Below are 18,294 nucleotides of genomic sequence, written 5' to 3'. Positions count from 1 at the left end.
GAAAGTCACATTTATGACAAGACAAAAAAAATCCAAGTATAATGTTCTGTTGCTCACGATTATGACTAAAATTGTTTGACAAACATCTTTTTTGAAAAAAAAAAAAAAAAAACAGAAACCGTTGAAACTTGGCACTACGTTCCAAAATCATTAGCTAATATTGCTGCACGAATACTTTTTCGTAAAAAAAAAAAATATTCTATACAGTGACAGTGTTCTCATAGAAGGAAAATTCTGAAATTGTAAACAAAAATCCCTTAAAATATGAAAATGAGCTCTCCAATGATATTCGTAACATTTTGCGTAGTAGCTTCTATTCATGGTATCTTTCAAAGTAGTCAGATTGAAGGTGAAGAATATCTCGAAGCAATTGTTGAAGATGAGAACATCGATTTAGGAAATATTGAGAAAAACATGGAAGAGTTTGTACACAATTTGTTGAAAGGAATAATACCACATTTACTCGAAGCGGGTGAGGATGTCAGAGCGTCGCCTATGTGCATGTTTGACTTGTCTTCTATGTTCATTGGATTAAGACATTTGGAATCTTGGCTGTTTCGAAGTAAGTCAAACTGGTCAAACATTTTTAAAATTTAAAAAATAGTAATAATAATCTGGAATGTATTCTTAATACTTTGAGCACCATTAGCTCTGAAGTACACTGCTTGACAATTGCTAAGGAACAATTACGTTTTTTGGAATAGTAAAGAATAGATAATGATTAAAGAAACAGAACGAAATATATTGTTAGTAGTGAGGATGTGCCTTTATTATAAGTATAAAATAATACAGATATTACTGCATTAATGAAGTAAAAACTTAAAAATAAAAAAAATAATCCTACTTAGATGATTTTCATACAACACCAAAAAATGATCTAGGTCAGAATGATGGAGAGATGAGTACCTTAATATGATGTATGATTACCAGGGACACTAATGCACATTTTACATCTGTTTTCCATACTCCCCACTAATTATTGAGGAGTGCTTGGGGGATGTTTTCCCACTCCTATCTCAATGCGGATTTGAGTTCTTGTACTGTTTTGGGAGGGACGGTTCTTCGCGCAACACGTCTACCAAGAGCTTTCCAGGCAAGTTCAATTGGATTTAAGTCTGGAAAGTAAGCAGGCCACTGCATACAGAGAATGTTTTCACTTTGCAGTGCGTCTGACACTTCAATGTTCCAGTGTGGTCGTGTATCGTCGTCCGTAAAGGGAAAATCTGAACCGACCGCCCCCCTAAAAAGCCGAACATGGTCCAGCATAGCATCTCCGCAATACATTCGCGACGTTTTCTTATTCAAAAATGTGAAGCTGTGTTCTGCCATTGTGCATGATGCCTGCCCACACCATGACGCCTGGGGGGTACCGATCACGTTCGCAAACAAATTTTTGTGCATAACGTGTTCCACGCTCCCTCCACAGTAGTTGGTGATCAGAATCACTCTTCACACTGAAACGAGATTCGTCAGAGAACATCACTCTATACCAATTTTCATGATGCCACCAACATGTTCCTTACACCAGCGTAATCTCTCTCAACGATGGCGTGGTTGAACTTGGATGCAACGTACGGGCTTCCGTGCATACGAACCGACATTATTTACCATGAGATGGTTTTTGCAGATACATGCGAACCGGTAGCGGTTGTTAGATTTGCAGCTATCTGTCCAAGAGTGAAATTTCTGTTCCTTTTTTGCCACGAGGGATACATAGCAATCCTCTGAAGGTGTGGTCCTCCTACCACGACCCCCGGCATGCTTTTGCAAAACATTTCCACCTTCAGCGGCCGTCTTTAATCGTGAGATGGCACTTTTTGATACACCCATTGCAGCAGCCACAGTTGTGACACTTTGACCTGCTTCCAGTTGTCCAACCACTCGTCCACGATCGTAGATACTCAAATGATGTCTTGCTGACATTTTACTCTTAAGTACAGTGACCCTCTCACTTATACGCGACCAAAGGGGACAACGAAATTTTCGCGCACAAGTGAGATTCGCGCATAAATGAAACACCCCAAAAATAAGCTTAAATGCAGTAATTTATCAACAGTTATAGTAATACTAATAGTACACTACTGATACTAATGAATAAATACGCACATAATTTCCATTTACGCATTGTAATTTAATAAAAATGTAAAATTTGAAGTTGTACGTTTTGTCATTTTTTATACACTGTACAGTATGGAAGCGAATTCCACAAAACCTAAAAACTCGCGTGATCAGCGTCATAGTCTGTAAGGATACAAAAGATCCTCGATACGCTATATCAATGCTTTCCGCTTACCACTACTTTTAGGAACGTCAACCTTTTCGCATGTAACCCGTTCTCCCCGCTCGATGTCAATCACAAGACTCAGGGGCGTAGCTAAGGGAAGGGGGGTTTGGGGACGACCCCCCCCACCCCCCCCGAAACGTTAGTCTCAAAAAAATGGGAAAAAAAAGAGAGAAGAGAAAGAAAAAAAGAAGAAAAAGAAAAAAATCAAAACGACTTTTTTCTGAGTAACAAAGGTCAAAAATTCACTTCGCTCCCCCCCCCCCCCCCCAATGCCATTGAAAATCTGCTCCATGTGTGACCCTCAAGCATAAAGACGCCTCCCTCTGCTGCGACAATTTTTTGATAATTGAGTGAAATTTGACACTTCGCTTTAGAAATGAGATTGATTTATGAAATCCACGTATATGCAGCCTTTCTTTGTCATAGATTCTGCAAATTGTTAAATATGTTTAATTTTATGAGCCGCGCAGTGGGAATATTGCATACAGTCGAATCTATATATATCGAATTTCACATGAAAGAAAAAAATCGAGATAAAGAGATTTTGAGATACGGGGGCTTTAAGAAACTTTTTATAGAAGTTTGAAATATGATGGTGAAAATTTGAAATCGATACTAAAGACAATATGGGCTCTTGATTGAAATTCGTCTTTATTAGTTTTGTTAGGTATTTATTCTATTATTACATTATTAAGAGCTTTATTGCGAGTTTAAGGAATCATTTTGACAGTAAAAGAAACTTTAAGCATATCTTTTTCAAGAAAGTCTTTTATTGCTTTTTGGTCCCTGATTTTTTTTTTTTTGATTCATTATTTATCCTCTTGAGGTTAGCAATTGTTGCAAATCTAACTTGGCCAGTATTCTACGATTTTCCTTTTTTCATCACTTGAAAAAAACTTATACTTTCTTTTCACTCCAATCATTTCGGTTTTCTAAGGAATCACAATTTTAAGAAAGAGAGCAACCAAAGAACAGTACTAATCCAGATAACAGAACGAAATGGCTTTTAACTTGAATGACCTTTAACCATGAACTTGAAATGTTCATTTTTTTACATGTCAAACCTGTGAATTTTATCCCTTTACTCTTTTGCCAAGAAAGTGCGCGAAACGACTGTCCTTTGGTTAATCTTCCTGGGAAGCCTATTCGTGGAATGCATTTCTCCCTTTTTTCCATGCCTCCTCAGCCCTTGAAGACAATTCCTCTGTTTCTGAGTTGAAGAAAATGTTTTTGTTTGCTGCTTTAAAGATCACTGGGCTTCGAATTCAAAAATGATAGCATAACCGGAATTCGAAGCGATAGAGGTTTTTGTTGGTCTGGTCTCGTGTGTGTCATAGGTCATAGTCAAAACGACCTTTGCTAACCAGAGTATCCATTGCAATCACATTGATTTTTCAGCCAGTATTTACTGCATATTCTTTTGGAAACGTACAGTCTGGATAAAATAGTACATTCTAAGTGAAAGTTGTTGCATAATGAAGCGAGCAAAACCGATAACAAGCTTTTTTAAACCCAAAGAAAAAATTAAAATGACGAAAAGGATTGCTCTAAAAAGAGAAAGTTAACGTTATCTGAAGAAAACGAAGTACAGTCTGCAAAGCAGCATTAATCCCATCGGACCCTTCTGAAGGTAATTTTATTTTCATTCAAAAGAAAAACTGCATAGCATTACATGAATAAAATGTTTAAAAACGAAATGAATCTAGATTATTTCTATTAGCTTGGTTCACATTAAAAAGTAGAAAATAAAAAAGACTTCTTCTGTTTATAATACACGAAAATTGCTGTTGCTCTCCCAAATAGATATTTATGTAAATTCTAAAGCAGCTAATAAAATTAAAAATAAAGACTTGAGAGGAGAACAGATGGTATGCATTTGAGCGAATAACTTTCTACTGCCTATATTTCTTCCCTAACTTTTTTCATTCAAATTTTATTAGCTGCTTTAGAATTAGCATATATGTAAATACATAAAAAGCAACATATAAATATAACGATATGAAAAGCAATTTCATTTTTTGCGGGTTATAATTCAAGAAGTCTTTTTTTATTTTATTTCATACTTTTAGTGCAAACCAAGTTAGTAAAAATAGTCTTTATAGTCTGACCACGGATGAAATTGAAAGTCAAACATCCAGTTTACAGGCGGAAATGGAAGTATGTATCTATTAGTTTTCAGGGTTGTCAGCTTTTGTAGATGTGTGTTAGCCTCTTAATTAAGCAGTCACACTGAAATGAACGGAACACGCTCATCAGATATTTGATTTTCCCCCTGATTTGGATAGACTGGTTTTGACAAGACCGTTGCTAGAAAATTTCACTTTAAATTAAATGGAGGAAAAAGAAAAAAAAAAGTTGAATTTTCCATAACATTAAAAAAAAAAATCTTTGCTTTTGTTTTGTTTGACACAAGTATTGGAATTGGGGCACTCCATTCCAAGGTATGTAAGATTCACCTCCCTCTTATTTTTTTTAATACTAAAAAAATGTACACACACACACACACACATATATATATACATATATATATATATATATATATATATATATATATATATATATATATTATATATATATATATATATATATATATATATATATATATATATATATATATATATAAAAAGAAGTAACCCCCCCCCCCCCCGAAAGTCGGGTCTAGCTACGCCTCTGACAAGACTAACTGCACCCCCAATTGCACACTTGCGCGAAAAAAAATGCGTTCTTGGAAACATTTTGAACATTGGAATAAAGATGTGTAAAAGCATTCCAAGAGACATCAAGAAGGGTAAAAATCTTCCGATAAGCAAAGCGTGGATAGGCGATTTAACTAAAACTTGAAATTTTTTTATCGCGCATAAGTGAAAGGTGCGTTTTAGGTTTCGCGTATAAATGAATAAGAGTTAACATTGTTTTCCTATATCGCTGGCCGGACCCGTGAGAAAAACGCGCATAAGTGAAAAACGCGTATAACAGAGGTCGCGTATAAGCGAGAGATCACTGTATTTCAAGAACCAAACAGAATTTTAGAGGAAAACCTTTTTTAACAATCAGCATTATTTTTGTTAAAAACCAAACAGCGTAAATTTTCGTACGAATTTTGAGCGTGTATGCACTGTCTTTTATACAGATAACGAGTCCATCTACCACGCCATCAGAACTTCAATTTATTTCCCCGTAGGTTCCAAAATCCTGGTGTAAAATGTTTGTAGTCGTACCTTAGATACAGGGTACTGGAGGCTTTTCTTCTCCTTCTTCACTATAGTAGACCCTCATTTTACACGGGTCTACTTTACGTGGGTTTGATTATGGGTCATTCTTTAAAAAAGTGTAACTTTTCTGTCACACGCCTTTTACAGAAAAAACTTCGAGGAACAATTCATTTAACAATGCTTTTTAATTTCATCAGAAATATATCTATTTTAACCTGCCAACAATTTAATAATAATTTTTATTTTCGTCTATTTTTGGTACACAACATGTGAATTCTCACCTCCATGTCATGTCACATACCTGGTGTGACTGTTTATATTGCTTAATAACTTGTTTAATTAAAAGTATATATTTATTTATTTTTTATTCCTTTCACAAGTGTCTCAAATAATAATTGTTTAGGTATAGTTAATTTTTTAATGTTGTATTTTAATTCGTTTTTTACTTCCTTTTACCGAAAAGGAAGTATTGTATTCGCGAAAAAATTTTCACTCAAAAATCGGCCTTAATTTCCATTTTTCTCACCCCCGAATGAATGTTGAGTTTTTTTTTTTTTTTTTTTTTTTGTTTTTGTTTTTTTTCCGACCCGATCACACGTGGATATATGTCTAGAAACGTACAGACACCCGAAATATCCATTTCGACGACCCCCGAGCTGATTACAACGAATTTTCTCGTGATGTCCGTATGTACGTATGTGTGTACTTATGTCGCATAACTCAAAAACGGTATGTCCAAGAAAATTGAAATTTGGTACGTAGACTCCTAGTGGGGCCTAGTTGTGCACTTTCTCTTTTGGTTGCATTCGGATGTTCCAAAGGGGGTCTTTTGCCCCTTTTTGGGGGGAAATCATTGCTAATTTCGATGTAAACTCAAGTTGTGTTATAATTTGTCAGACACTTGGCGATATATCGCCAGTCTTTAGGTCGCCAAGTTTTGTCGCCAACTTGGCGACAAATTTGGCGATTTTTTTTTTCTTTTTGAATTTGGTTTCAATTTGTCCACTGTTAGTGATATTTAGAGAGTACACAATTGAATCACATTAAAATTGCCAATAATGGGAAAATGACATTAAATTGGAGTAAAAGGAAGTCATGTGATGCACACATCAGCTCATTTAGGATAAGTAGTCATGTCACACAATAAATTCCCACCTCCGTTACCTAAACACAAAATGCCATTCCTCATTAACACGTGGAAATTGACATCACATTTTATTTTCCATGATACAAGGGAACCCCCTTGTTTATTTTCAGCCATAGGGCAATTCCACAGAAAAGGGGAAAAGGTGGCAGAATTTTAAAATAATCTTTTTCTCACAATTTTGGTATCAATGGAAAGGTAATTATCTGAAGTGTATGGAAATAACAAAAAATATGCAACAAAATCAAAATTAATTAGAGTTCTGAGGCTTCAAATCAGGTTGTTATGATCATGTTCTTATGAGTAACTTTTTTATACGACTTAAGAATGGCTGTTTGATACTTACATTGTCGCATTTTTCAAATATTCTCTCTAAAATATGCTTCTCAGAACTCTCTAGAAGAGTTATATACAAAAAAATTGCACTTTAACTGCAAAACTTAATTTTTAGGGATTGTTTCATATAAGGCATTTTTGTAATTCTACGTCCGACGCCAAATTGGCTGAAAGTTTATATTATGTAAAACTGAGTGGAGATTTTTACAAAATATTTTGTCTGAAAATAAAGATTTTATATGCAATTAAAAATAATCATTTAAATTAAATTTCAAAAAACTAGTTATGCTTAAATAAATGGTCAGAAAAATTTCTACGTCCGACACCAATATTTTCCTAACTGAAATTAGGTTCATAAGTATACGAAAATTCCTGGTTAAATTAAATAATTCACACATGCTATTCATGCCTAATCATGTATTTATATTTATATTTTACATAACATAAATTTAAAAAACATGTACACAATATTTTGACTGGGGAAAATATCTGAAGATAAGAAATGAGTCTCATATGTTTATCAATAGCGATTAAAGTAGTTATGTATAAAATTATGAATATTTAAGAAGCATTATGGTTCTCAGTTCAAAAATAACACTCCTCCCTTCCCCAGTTTTCACTTAAAAACTCTCAGGTATTTTTGGTGAACTCACAACAACCCCTGTTTGTGCCTAGAAATGCTCAGTTTCGTTTTCAACAATTTGTAACCAACATCCAAATTTATTATTATTTGTTAATAAGTTAGATTTTTCTTCATTAAAATTCTACAAATCAATCTTCATTTCTTTTCACCCTAGAGATTGAGTTTTTTGTTGTTCACAATGAGATTGTAAAAAAACGAGCTGATGTGTGCATCACATGACTTCCTTTTACTCCAATTTAATGTCATTTCCCCATTATTCGCTATTTTAATGTGATTCAATATTTATTCTCTAAATATCACCAACAATGGCCAAATTGAAACCAAAAAAAAAAAAAAAAACTCCGCCAAATTTGTCGCCAAGTTGGCGACAAAACTTGGCGACCAAAAGACTGGCGATATATCGCCAAGTGTCCGACAAATTATAACGCCACTTGAGTTTACATCGAAATTAACAATGATTTCCCCCCAAAAAGGTGCAAAAGACCCCCTTAGGAACATCCGAAAGCAACCAAAAGGGGAGGTGCACAACTAGACCCCACTACGAGTCTATGTACCAAATTTCAACTTTCTAGGACATACCATTTTTGAGTTATGCGAGATACATACGCACATACGCACATACATACAGACGTCACGAGAAAAGTCGTTGTAATTACCTCGGTGATGGTCAAAATGGATATTTCGCGTGTCTATACATTCTTAGGCACTTTTCCGCATGTGGTCGAATCGAAAAAAAAACTCAACATTCATTTGGGGGTGAGCAAAATGGAAATTAAGGGCGATTTGAGTGAAAAATTTTTCGCGAATACAATACTTCCTTTTTTGTAAAAGGAAGTAAAAAACTTGACAAAATGCGTCTAATCTCCCTTATTCTCGTTATAGTATATTCCTCATTTTATGAGTGAAGACTTAAAATACAAATTTCCTGGAATGGTATACAGATATTGATACATTAGAGGTGTCCATCTCCCCAAAAGCAATGAGATCCCCCCTGCCCCCCCCCCCAAATCCCTCAAGAACACCCGGAAGAATAATATTTTGTCAGAAAAACAAAGAAATGTCTTGAAAAACATTCCTTGTAAACAAGTTCTATGACATAACTTGGGCCATGACCCCCCCCCCCCCACTCCCTACATTCTTCTTGCATAAAATTTTTAGTTTCAAATTATTTCAATTTTCACAAAATTATTTGATTTTTCACAAAAAATGGAGCCCTGGGAAAAATTCTGCACAGACTCCTGTTATGCATATTTTCCCCTTTCTTATGCTTTAAAATACCATAATATATAATTCCATAAACAAATTAAGAGTTAAACAGCTTTTTAAGATGTTTTTTTCATGTCGGATGTTGTCTGCTTTGCACATGCTACGTCCGACGCCAACTATTCTATGTCCGACACCAAGAGGAAAAAATTGTGTGCTATTTATCCGTGAATTAGTTTGGTGAAAAAGGAAAAATTATTCATATTTCAGCTATACTTTTCAACATTCAAGTAGTCGAAAAATCTGAAAACAGTTCATTGAGCTGAAACTTGGGTTTTTTCAACGTACGTTCCCCTTTCCAGTTCCCCTTTCATCTACGTCCGACACCATGAAGTTTTTTATTTTTAATATTTATAGTTTGAATTTTTTTTCAGAAATTTTATAAGTTTTTATATTGTTCCTACATACATAAGTATTGAGAAAAAAAATTGGCTCAGTTCATCCATTTTAAGTCTGAAAAATATGAACCTTTATTGGTAAATTTCGTGCAAATTCTACGTCCGACACCATGGAATTGCCCCATAGTTGAAGTTGTGAGATTTTCGTCGAAAAAGAAGGGGATAGATTTTGCTGTCAAAACTTAGTATGGTTAATCTGACTTCTCACCTCGTGAACTCAAATTTCAGGGATGCAAATGAATGTAAAAAAAAGAAGTGAACATGTTTGCATATGCTTAACATGTGCAGATTGTAGCAACGAAGCAAATTTACTAAATACTATTTTTAACACACATTTGAACTAAAACGATAACTACTAATTTAATTAAGAGAGCTTAATATTTAAAATTAACATTAACCATTAAAATAGCTCATTGTTTGCACAATAAACAAAATTACTACTTTGATATTAAACCGGCCTCAATTTTTAAACATTAAAAAAAAAAAAATCTTTTTTTTTTATTTCCGTGAACAAGGCATTGTTCAATTTTTTATTTATGAGTAAAATAATTGGAACTTAGCTGAACCATTGTTTATAGTTACTTCTTGTAGGTAACACTTTCATGTAACAATGAAAAAAAAAAGAAAACAGGTTTCGAAATTGAAAAATATTTGCGTTCAAAAGTTAAGTTTTCTGGAGGATGACCGTTATACGCGGTTTAAGATTTGACACCTTTATTTTATTTTATGCGGATGAATTTTTATTTTACGCGGATGCAGCATTGCAAAAACAGATAAAATTTTCAATTCCCTCAAGATCCAAGCTCCTAAGATTGCAGATCAAATGCATTAAACTGCATTTTAGCGTTATAATAATCAAGCTTGGGTCACTGGAGATATTTTTTTGCGATTGGTTCCAGAGCTCTTTCAAAAAGTAAAGTTATTAAAATCACACAATTCAGAAGGAAATTTGGAAGACGAGCTTTTAGAGAAGCGGCAAAGGAGAATGAAACAAACGAGGTTACCCATATCAATGACACTCAACCAAAAGTTTTACACTGAAAAATTTGAGCCATTCCATGACAATGATCTTTCTGATTTGTTAGTTAAGGAAGATCCCGACGTAGAAGTGACGTAAGTGATCATGGATGCGTTAATGCCACACAAAGAACTACAGAGAACAATAACTAATGACTGTCAAAAGACTATTATAACCAGTCCTTTGTTTAAACAAAAAGACAATTCATGTTTTCTTTATACACGCTGTGCATATGAATCGAAATAAGTGTACATTACACTAATTATGTATTTATCTATCGCTGGAATGAAGTACTTTTTTAATCTATGGTACCTAACCCCTATTTTAACACTAGTATTAAGTCTCAATTTACTTGGTTTTGATTTACGCGGCATTTCCGGGAACATACCCCCCGCGTAAAACGAGGGTCTACTGTATTCCTAAATTAAGAAGGTGGCGATTGGTTGGTAATACCATATATCGGCGGAGACAGCAATCAACCTCCCGCGGTTTTTTCCTTAAACTTTATTATTATTTCGAGTTATTGGTGGCACTATCAATCAGTAGAGGCTGGACTCAAAAGCACTCCTGCGTTTCTTGTTATCTTGAGTATTTACAAGAAGGAAAAGGGAAGTTTTAAAAGTTATTCATACGTATTCCTCCAGATTACTTCTAAACAGTAGCGTAACTGGGGGTTGTCAGGAGTGGTTCTAGCCAGGAGCGCGGCAGGGAGGGGGTATTTCAACTGATTGAAAAAACTTTTTTAAAAGTTCTTTTTTTTATCATATAATTGGAAAAATGCTAGAAAAAATGGAAGAAAAAACTCGCAAGAGAAAGAGCTAGAAACACATACATAACATCTACTGGGAAGGAACATTGGGCATCATTGGAAACAATTCTAAAAACGGAAATAAGAAAAAAAATTACAATGCTGCCTCTTATTTGTCGAATCAAATAATCAAAATGTTCCAAAAAAATTTTTTTTTTTGTTGGAGGTCACAATGACCTCCGATGACTTCTCATGTGGTCAATTGCGCCCCCTGAGGAGGGGGCGCAATTTCTTTAACTCGCCAGGGGCGCTAGACCCCATAGTTACGCTACTGCTTCTAAACACATTTTTTCTTCGTTTTTCAGTGCTGGACTCAAACGGCAAAATCCCAGTTGGGCTACTCGAAGGTACATCATCTTCCTTGGGAGATTATGATGAATGTTTGAATGTTGTGATTGGGGGAAATCCAGCAGAAAAATATGCTCCAATGGCTCAATATTGTCTGCTAGAAATCAAGCCACCACCAGCCATTATTAAAGCAATTCATACACTGCAAAATATGAAAATGAATAGCAATTATTCATTTTCCGCAACCAAGTCCGTATGTATAAAAATTTGAAATGTTTCGCTTTAAATTGTTTATCTGTTGCTGTTTATCGCGTTCTTAAGTGATCAAACATACTTTCCTTGCTTCTGCATTGACAGGTTTTTATTTACAGGTTTTAGGATTCCTTCGGAAAGTGAAGGTAAATCCTGAAGATTTGGTATTTAGACTTGGTGTATGCGTGCCATCATCATGTGATGAACTGGATGTACTCGAACTCGTATACGCTGGTGATATTTCTTACGTTTTTCTTTTCGCTTGGATTTCTTTTAGATAATTTAACTCGTCGAAATTCTTAGCCACCAAAAACTTTTTTAAAAGCAATATTTCATAGTTTGACAACTCATGATCTTCATCACGTATTGACCTGACGATCCGACCCTCGGTCAGACAGTCGAAACCTCCTTCAATCAATGAGAACGCTTGACTCTGCGGTTCAGTGTCAGACCGAGAGTCGAATGGACCCTAATCACCTGACGTTAAGTCCCCTATAGTGGAGGAGCCGACGCATCCACCATTTTGGAGCAAATTTGATCCAGTGCTTCGTAACGATAGCATTGCTGCTGATGTTTACATTTCTTTAGCATGTGTTAAATGGAGTCAAATGGGTGGTTGTTTGGCTGTTAGTTGTGCAAACGGCTCCAAAAAAGGATTTCAGCTCTTCAAATTTCCAGCAGATGCAGAAAGAAAGAAATAAATGGATAATTAATAGCCCGCGAAGTGACTGGCAACTTGGAAACGACGCCAACTGTTTCCAAAATTTCGCCAATGTTCACCTTCGCTCTCTGATTCTCTCGTTCCCTGTTTGGCGAATGATTGCCAATAAAGATAGCGTTCCCTGTTGTACGCTTGTTCCAAAATGGCGGATGCGTTGGCCTCTCCAGTTATAGGGGCTCTACCTGACGTCAATGCGGGTATAAAACGTCACTGCAGTGCATTGTGGGAACTGAAGCATACGAAAATTCAGTACTACAGCGTATAATAACACTTGCTTCTATGCGGCTTATAAACTCTTCATACTGTTTAAAATAGAGAGCTTTTGGAATTTTTAAACTAAGAAACACATTGTAAAAGAGTAATGAAAGATTCATTTAATACGAATACCATTATAATCGTATTTTCATGGTTTTAAGCCTCTTTGGATTAAGTCCACTAATCCTAAAATAAAATGAGTTTTTTTTTTTTTTTTTTTTTTTGCACTACTAACACTGCTTAGTTGGTCCAGCAGACCGACAGGTGAAGGAACCGTTGCCAAACCGTGAAAAGGGTCCATAATCATAGGAACATTGGCGTTATTCACCAGCTATAGGTGAATTCAATAAAGACAAATTGGATAATTTGTCTCTCAAATTTATTCTAAAAAGCGGGATAGTTCATTTAAATAAAAATGACAAATTACTATTGTTCGGTACATTGGAAATTTATCACATTAAGTGGGATATTCTTTTAACTGATATTCCAATAAACGGGCTTGTAATTCAAATCTCAGTCAGACTCCTGAACCAAGCCGTATTTCCATATAACTAATTTTACAAAAGCAGTTGCAAAATGTCACTTACTCTAAATGGGTGGACAAACAACTAGAATTTTGTCATATTGAATGATTTTTTTTTTCAATTATAAAGGAATTAATCCCTGTATAATTCAATATAGCCGCTGTAGAAATAGGAGATCTCACGGAAGTAAAACGTTGCGAAACTAAAGAAAATGGAATCGAGCCAGACGAACTTCAAGTTGTTATTTTGTAAGTATGCCTTACTACTTACAAAATAATGTAATATACTATACTTTTTTTTTTGTATAGAAGGGCAAAATATCTTGAAAGTGTATGGGAATCTTAGTGATAGTTATGAAACTAATTAGTGTCAGTTGGGGTAAAAGGAAGCATCGGGCACAATTGAAAACAATCCCATACAACGTTCGTGGTAATTTTTGAAGCGTGGCGGCGATTTGGGGGGGGGGGCGGCAAGAGGGGGGACTGCCCCTCAACTTTTTTTGGGAAAAAAATTAGTTTTATTTTTTTGTTCAAGATATTAAACCAGAAATTATTTCGTAAGTATTATTTTTGTATGGAAGGGCAAAATGTCTTGAAAGTGTACAGGAAGTTATGAACCACTTGTTTTCTTATGTTTAGATAATTCTTAGTGCCAGTTATGAAACTAATTAGTGTCAGTTGTGGTAAAAGGAAACATTGGGGATAATTGAAAAAAATCCCTTACAACACGCGTGGTAATTTTTGAAACTAACTGTTAATTATTAAAGACTATGTAATAGGTAAAAGATCAGTGGCGGCGATTCGGAGGGGGGAGGCAAAGGTGGCAACTGCCAATCAACTTTTTATGGGAAAAAATTATTTTATTTTCCAGTTTAGAATCCAAAACCAGAAAGTATAAAAAAAGCAGAATTTTCAAAATTTTCGGAACATTTTTTTTTTTTTTACTTTGTATATCTGTTTAGGAAATGCGTTTTAGCACAAGCAGTAACTTTCAGTTTCTGCGTTTACTGTTCACGTATCAGTAAACAGTAAATTAATCGTTTTAATTAAACAAGCCATTCTTGTTTCATGGAATTATTACCAAGTGTCTCAAAATACTTCGGGGTAAATAATGGAAGTCTAATTAATGTCTAACTAGTCATGTCCAATTGTCAGCACTAGAATGCTAAAAGTTGGAAATGTAAATAAATTAATATATCACTTTATGAAAGAAATCTGTCCAACACAGTGACGTATTCATGGTTCGAAAATATACAATAAAATATACTGTCGATTTTCGGGTATTTTACACGTACACAAAAATATACAAAAGAAACTTCAAATATATTTCTCCATAGTAAATTTCGTCTATATTTAATTTTCATGAAACCTCACTTGACAGAATGCAAAAAAAAGTTCGTGTTTTTTTACCCTTTGATGCAACCCCTGGAACATGGAATTTACTAAATTTGATATTTTTTTTATTTCTAGAACTGTTATGTCCGGAATTATTGCATGTGTACTATTGGCCACTGTGGTAGATCAGTTCTCTCTTTCCAGAAAAATTTATTCATATGACAAAAGTAAGCCGAAATGGTAATCAGTTTAGTTTAATATTCGAATTTCATATTTTTAAAACTAAGTTAACGAAATACACCGCCAGCTCAGTCAATTCAAGCCGAGGACTGCAGTTTCGTGCTTATTAGAACTCATCAGTCCAGCATAGGAAGTAAATGAGCTGGTGGTGGAAAACCTCTTAAGGAAGCCAAAAGTGCCAAACAAACTGGTAGCTAATACAGAATCAGCACTGACCAGACGAGTGACCGAAGCAATGGTTCGGAACATCTCGAATATTGAAGGCAAAGCAGGTATATTCAGTAAGTTACGCCCAGTAGCCAGAGCTAAATCAAAAATACATGAAATGCACCGCCAGCTCAGTGTCGCTGGTCAGTGCTAATTCTGTATTGGCTACCCGTTTGTTTGGCGCTCTTGGCTTCCTTAAGAGGTTTTCCTCCTCCAGCTCAGTCACTTCCTATGGCGGGCTGATGAGTGCTAATAAGCACGAAACTGCAGTCCTCGGCTGGAATTAACTGGTGGTGTATTTCATATATTTCTGCCTTAGCCCTGGCTACTAGGCGGTAAATTACTGAATAAGTTAACTAGTTTGGTCATATGCATGCAACTTCTTTCTTTTTGACAATGAGTATTGGAGTGTATCCAGAGGTATTGGATTTGTTATTTGTTCCTTTTCTTTGCCAAGGATGAGCTTTTTCTGAGGAGGGGGGAGGGGATGACTTTTGAAACATCAATTATACAGATTTTTTTTACTGCAGCATTTCGTAAAAGGGGCATATCTTCTGGCAACCTGTTTGTTTATTTCTTGCCTATCTTTTCAGTGAACCCACTATAAACGACTGAAAGATGCTTGTATGATAAGATGAGTCACGATTTCACTTCACTAGAAAGGATGGTAGGGTTCGAGAGTGGTTTTAACTCTATAAAGCCACGGATTAAAATAATTTGCAATGCATTTTCCACGTTGATGAGAGCGCTATATTAAAGCCTTTTTTTATGGCATGCACAGTGTTCCAGGAATTGACTAAAAGCGACTGTGTTATGTTGTTTGGAGGGCATTTGTCAACAGATTCATTGGCTCTGGGTAACTTTAAACCGATAAAATGTTAATTTTATACGTTTCTTGTCTCCCCAATGGAATTGTTTCCGTATGTAGTTCCTGCATTTTGCTGAGCAGATTTCTGCGGCACGACTAACACTATTTCGTAACATTTATGAATACTGAAGCTGTCTATCATAAAAAATAAGTAAAAGTTCTCTTTTGTGTAAAATTCCAAAAAATAACAGTTTTATTTACATTTTTAAGAAGAAATAACATAACCATTTGCATTTATTAAGTCTGCTGTTTATGAAAGAACTTTATGTATTTATTAGAAAAGCAAATAGTTCTGAAATTAGAAGTTACTTGCAGTTTGTCTAACACTAAAAAACTAATTTTCAAGTTTAACTTCAACCTCTCATGAGTTTGATTTAATCTAAGCTTAAAGCATGGCCCCACTCGATGGCGCTGAATCTTAACGGGCCTTGACAATTTATGACTTTTCTGTGTTAAACTTATTCGCTCATGCATACGAGTAAGCACCACTCAATGCTTACGTTCGACGAGCACGACCGGTAGCGCCCGGTTGGTTAATCACGTGACAGCAATGACGTCAGCGGTTACTAACCGGTTGTTCACGAACCAATGCTTCATCTAACGCTTTCGGTTGATCACCGGTTACTCGCGCAGACATGGCGCAGACGAACAATATGCAGGTAAAAATTACTTATAATTGGTCAAAAATGTCACGTGGTTCCCTCAACCAATCAACCAGCTTAAGTTGTGGTTAACCGGTAGATCGACCGGTGAGGCTCATAGGACGACATCGGAAGCAACCAGTTAACCGGCAGCTCTCAAGAACGCTGCGGTTAGCAACCGGTTACTCACCGGTCGACCGGTGATGTTCGTCGAACGGAAGCAATGTCAACGTTTCAAAGATTGTTTATTTTTGATTGGACGTCGTCCACTTTGCCCAGAAGAGGAAATGTTGTCAAAAATTTCAGCAATTGTCACGGTCTATAAGAATTAAGTGGGGCCATGCTTTACGACAATACTTTGTCATTAACACGAAATATTTCTACAGATCACGAAAAAGATGGAATCGATAAATTTCTGTCGTTTACTTCGAAATTATCGTTGGTACGCAACACAAAGAAACTGCTCAACTGTTCTTTGGAATATGACGCTTCTGATGGGGCAAGAGGATTAAAAGTTCTCACAGTGGTATTCATGATACTGGGGCACACTTATGCGTTGCCTGATCCAATACATATGATAAGATTTCGTAAGTTCTAGTATTTCTTGTTTGCTTTTTATTTTTATTTATATATTTTATGTCATACAAACAAAGTACATTTAAAACTAGTATGTTGTGGCCATCACGAAACTTTCTTCTATATGTTTCTTTTCTTTTTCTGATCCCTCCCCATGCTTGATGAGGACGCAATATTCCCAACAAAAACAAAATTACACATGCAAAAACTTGAACAATGTCTGAATTATTGCAAAAGCAAAGCAAAGAGCGAAAATTGAAAGTTATTTTAAAAGCCTTTCTTGAATTAATTACAAACATTTATTTGTTAACAAACACAGGATGGCAACAATTAAAAATTTTAAATCATTGAGATAATTTTTCCGATCCTTTCCATACAATTAAAATCACGAGAAATACGCAGACGACAGTCTATTACGATTTATCTTTCTTATTGTTGCAATCATAAAGCTATTTTTATTCACAAAAAAAAAAAAAAAAAAAAAAATCAACACCTCTTGGAGCGATTGGCGTCAAAATTGAACCAAAGCCGGTTTACATATGGATTCACATATATTCCAAATTTCAACCAGAACGTAGCATTACTTTTTGAGATAGGGCACTCACAATGGAAAAAAAGAACGGGTGATTGCGCTACCCCTTTTTTAGCTGTTGACACCAAAATAAAATCAGCTCCTATACCCACTAAGGGCTACTTGCCGATAAATTTTTCTTTCATTCCGTTCATTATTTCTTGAGATACAGCCGTCACAATTGACGACAAAAAACGTTCTATAGCTCAACCCCCGTTTGAGTTATTGACACCAAAATTGAATCAGCACCTGTTCCTGTTAATGGCAACATATGGACCAAATTTTGTTTGATTCCGCCAGTTACTTCCTGAGGAATGGCAAGCACGCGTAACTCAAAAAACGTCCCATTGCTCCACCCCCCTTGGAGGAATTCGCGCCAAAAACCAATGGGCACAAGTTCACATAGCGACACATATGTGTACCAAATTTCGTTCGATTTTATGGGGTAGTTTTTGCTGTAGAGCAGCCACAAAAAACTGGTCACACACAGACGTGACACACATACACACACACACACACAGACAGACAGACATTTTCCAAAAATAGTCGAAATGGACTCAGCACACCTCAAAACGTTCGAATCCGTCAAAATTCGAAATTCGAAAATTTGCACGAATCCAATACTTTCTTCTATATATTAGATATAGAAGAAAGTAAAAATCATATAAATTACATAAATTTGAATTAAACTGTAGAAAAATGTTTAATGAG

Source organism: Uloborus diversus, chromosome 4 (genome assembly GCF_026930045.1).
Source record: "Uloborus diversus isolate 005 chromosome 4, Udiv.v.3.1, whole genome shotgun sequence".
Taxonomy (NCBI): Eukaryota; Metazoa; Arthropoda; class Arachnida; order Araneae; family Uloboridae; genus Uloborus; species Uloborus diversus.
Note: the sequence above shows the minus strand (reverse complement) of the source record.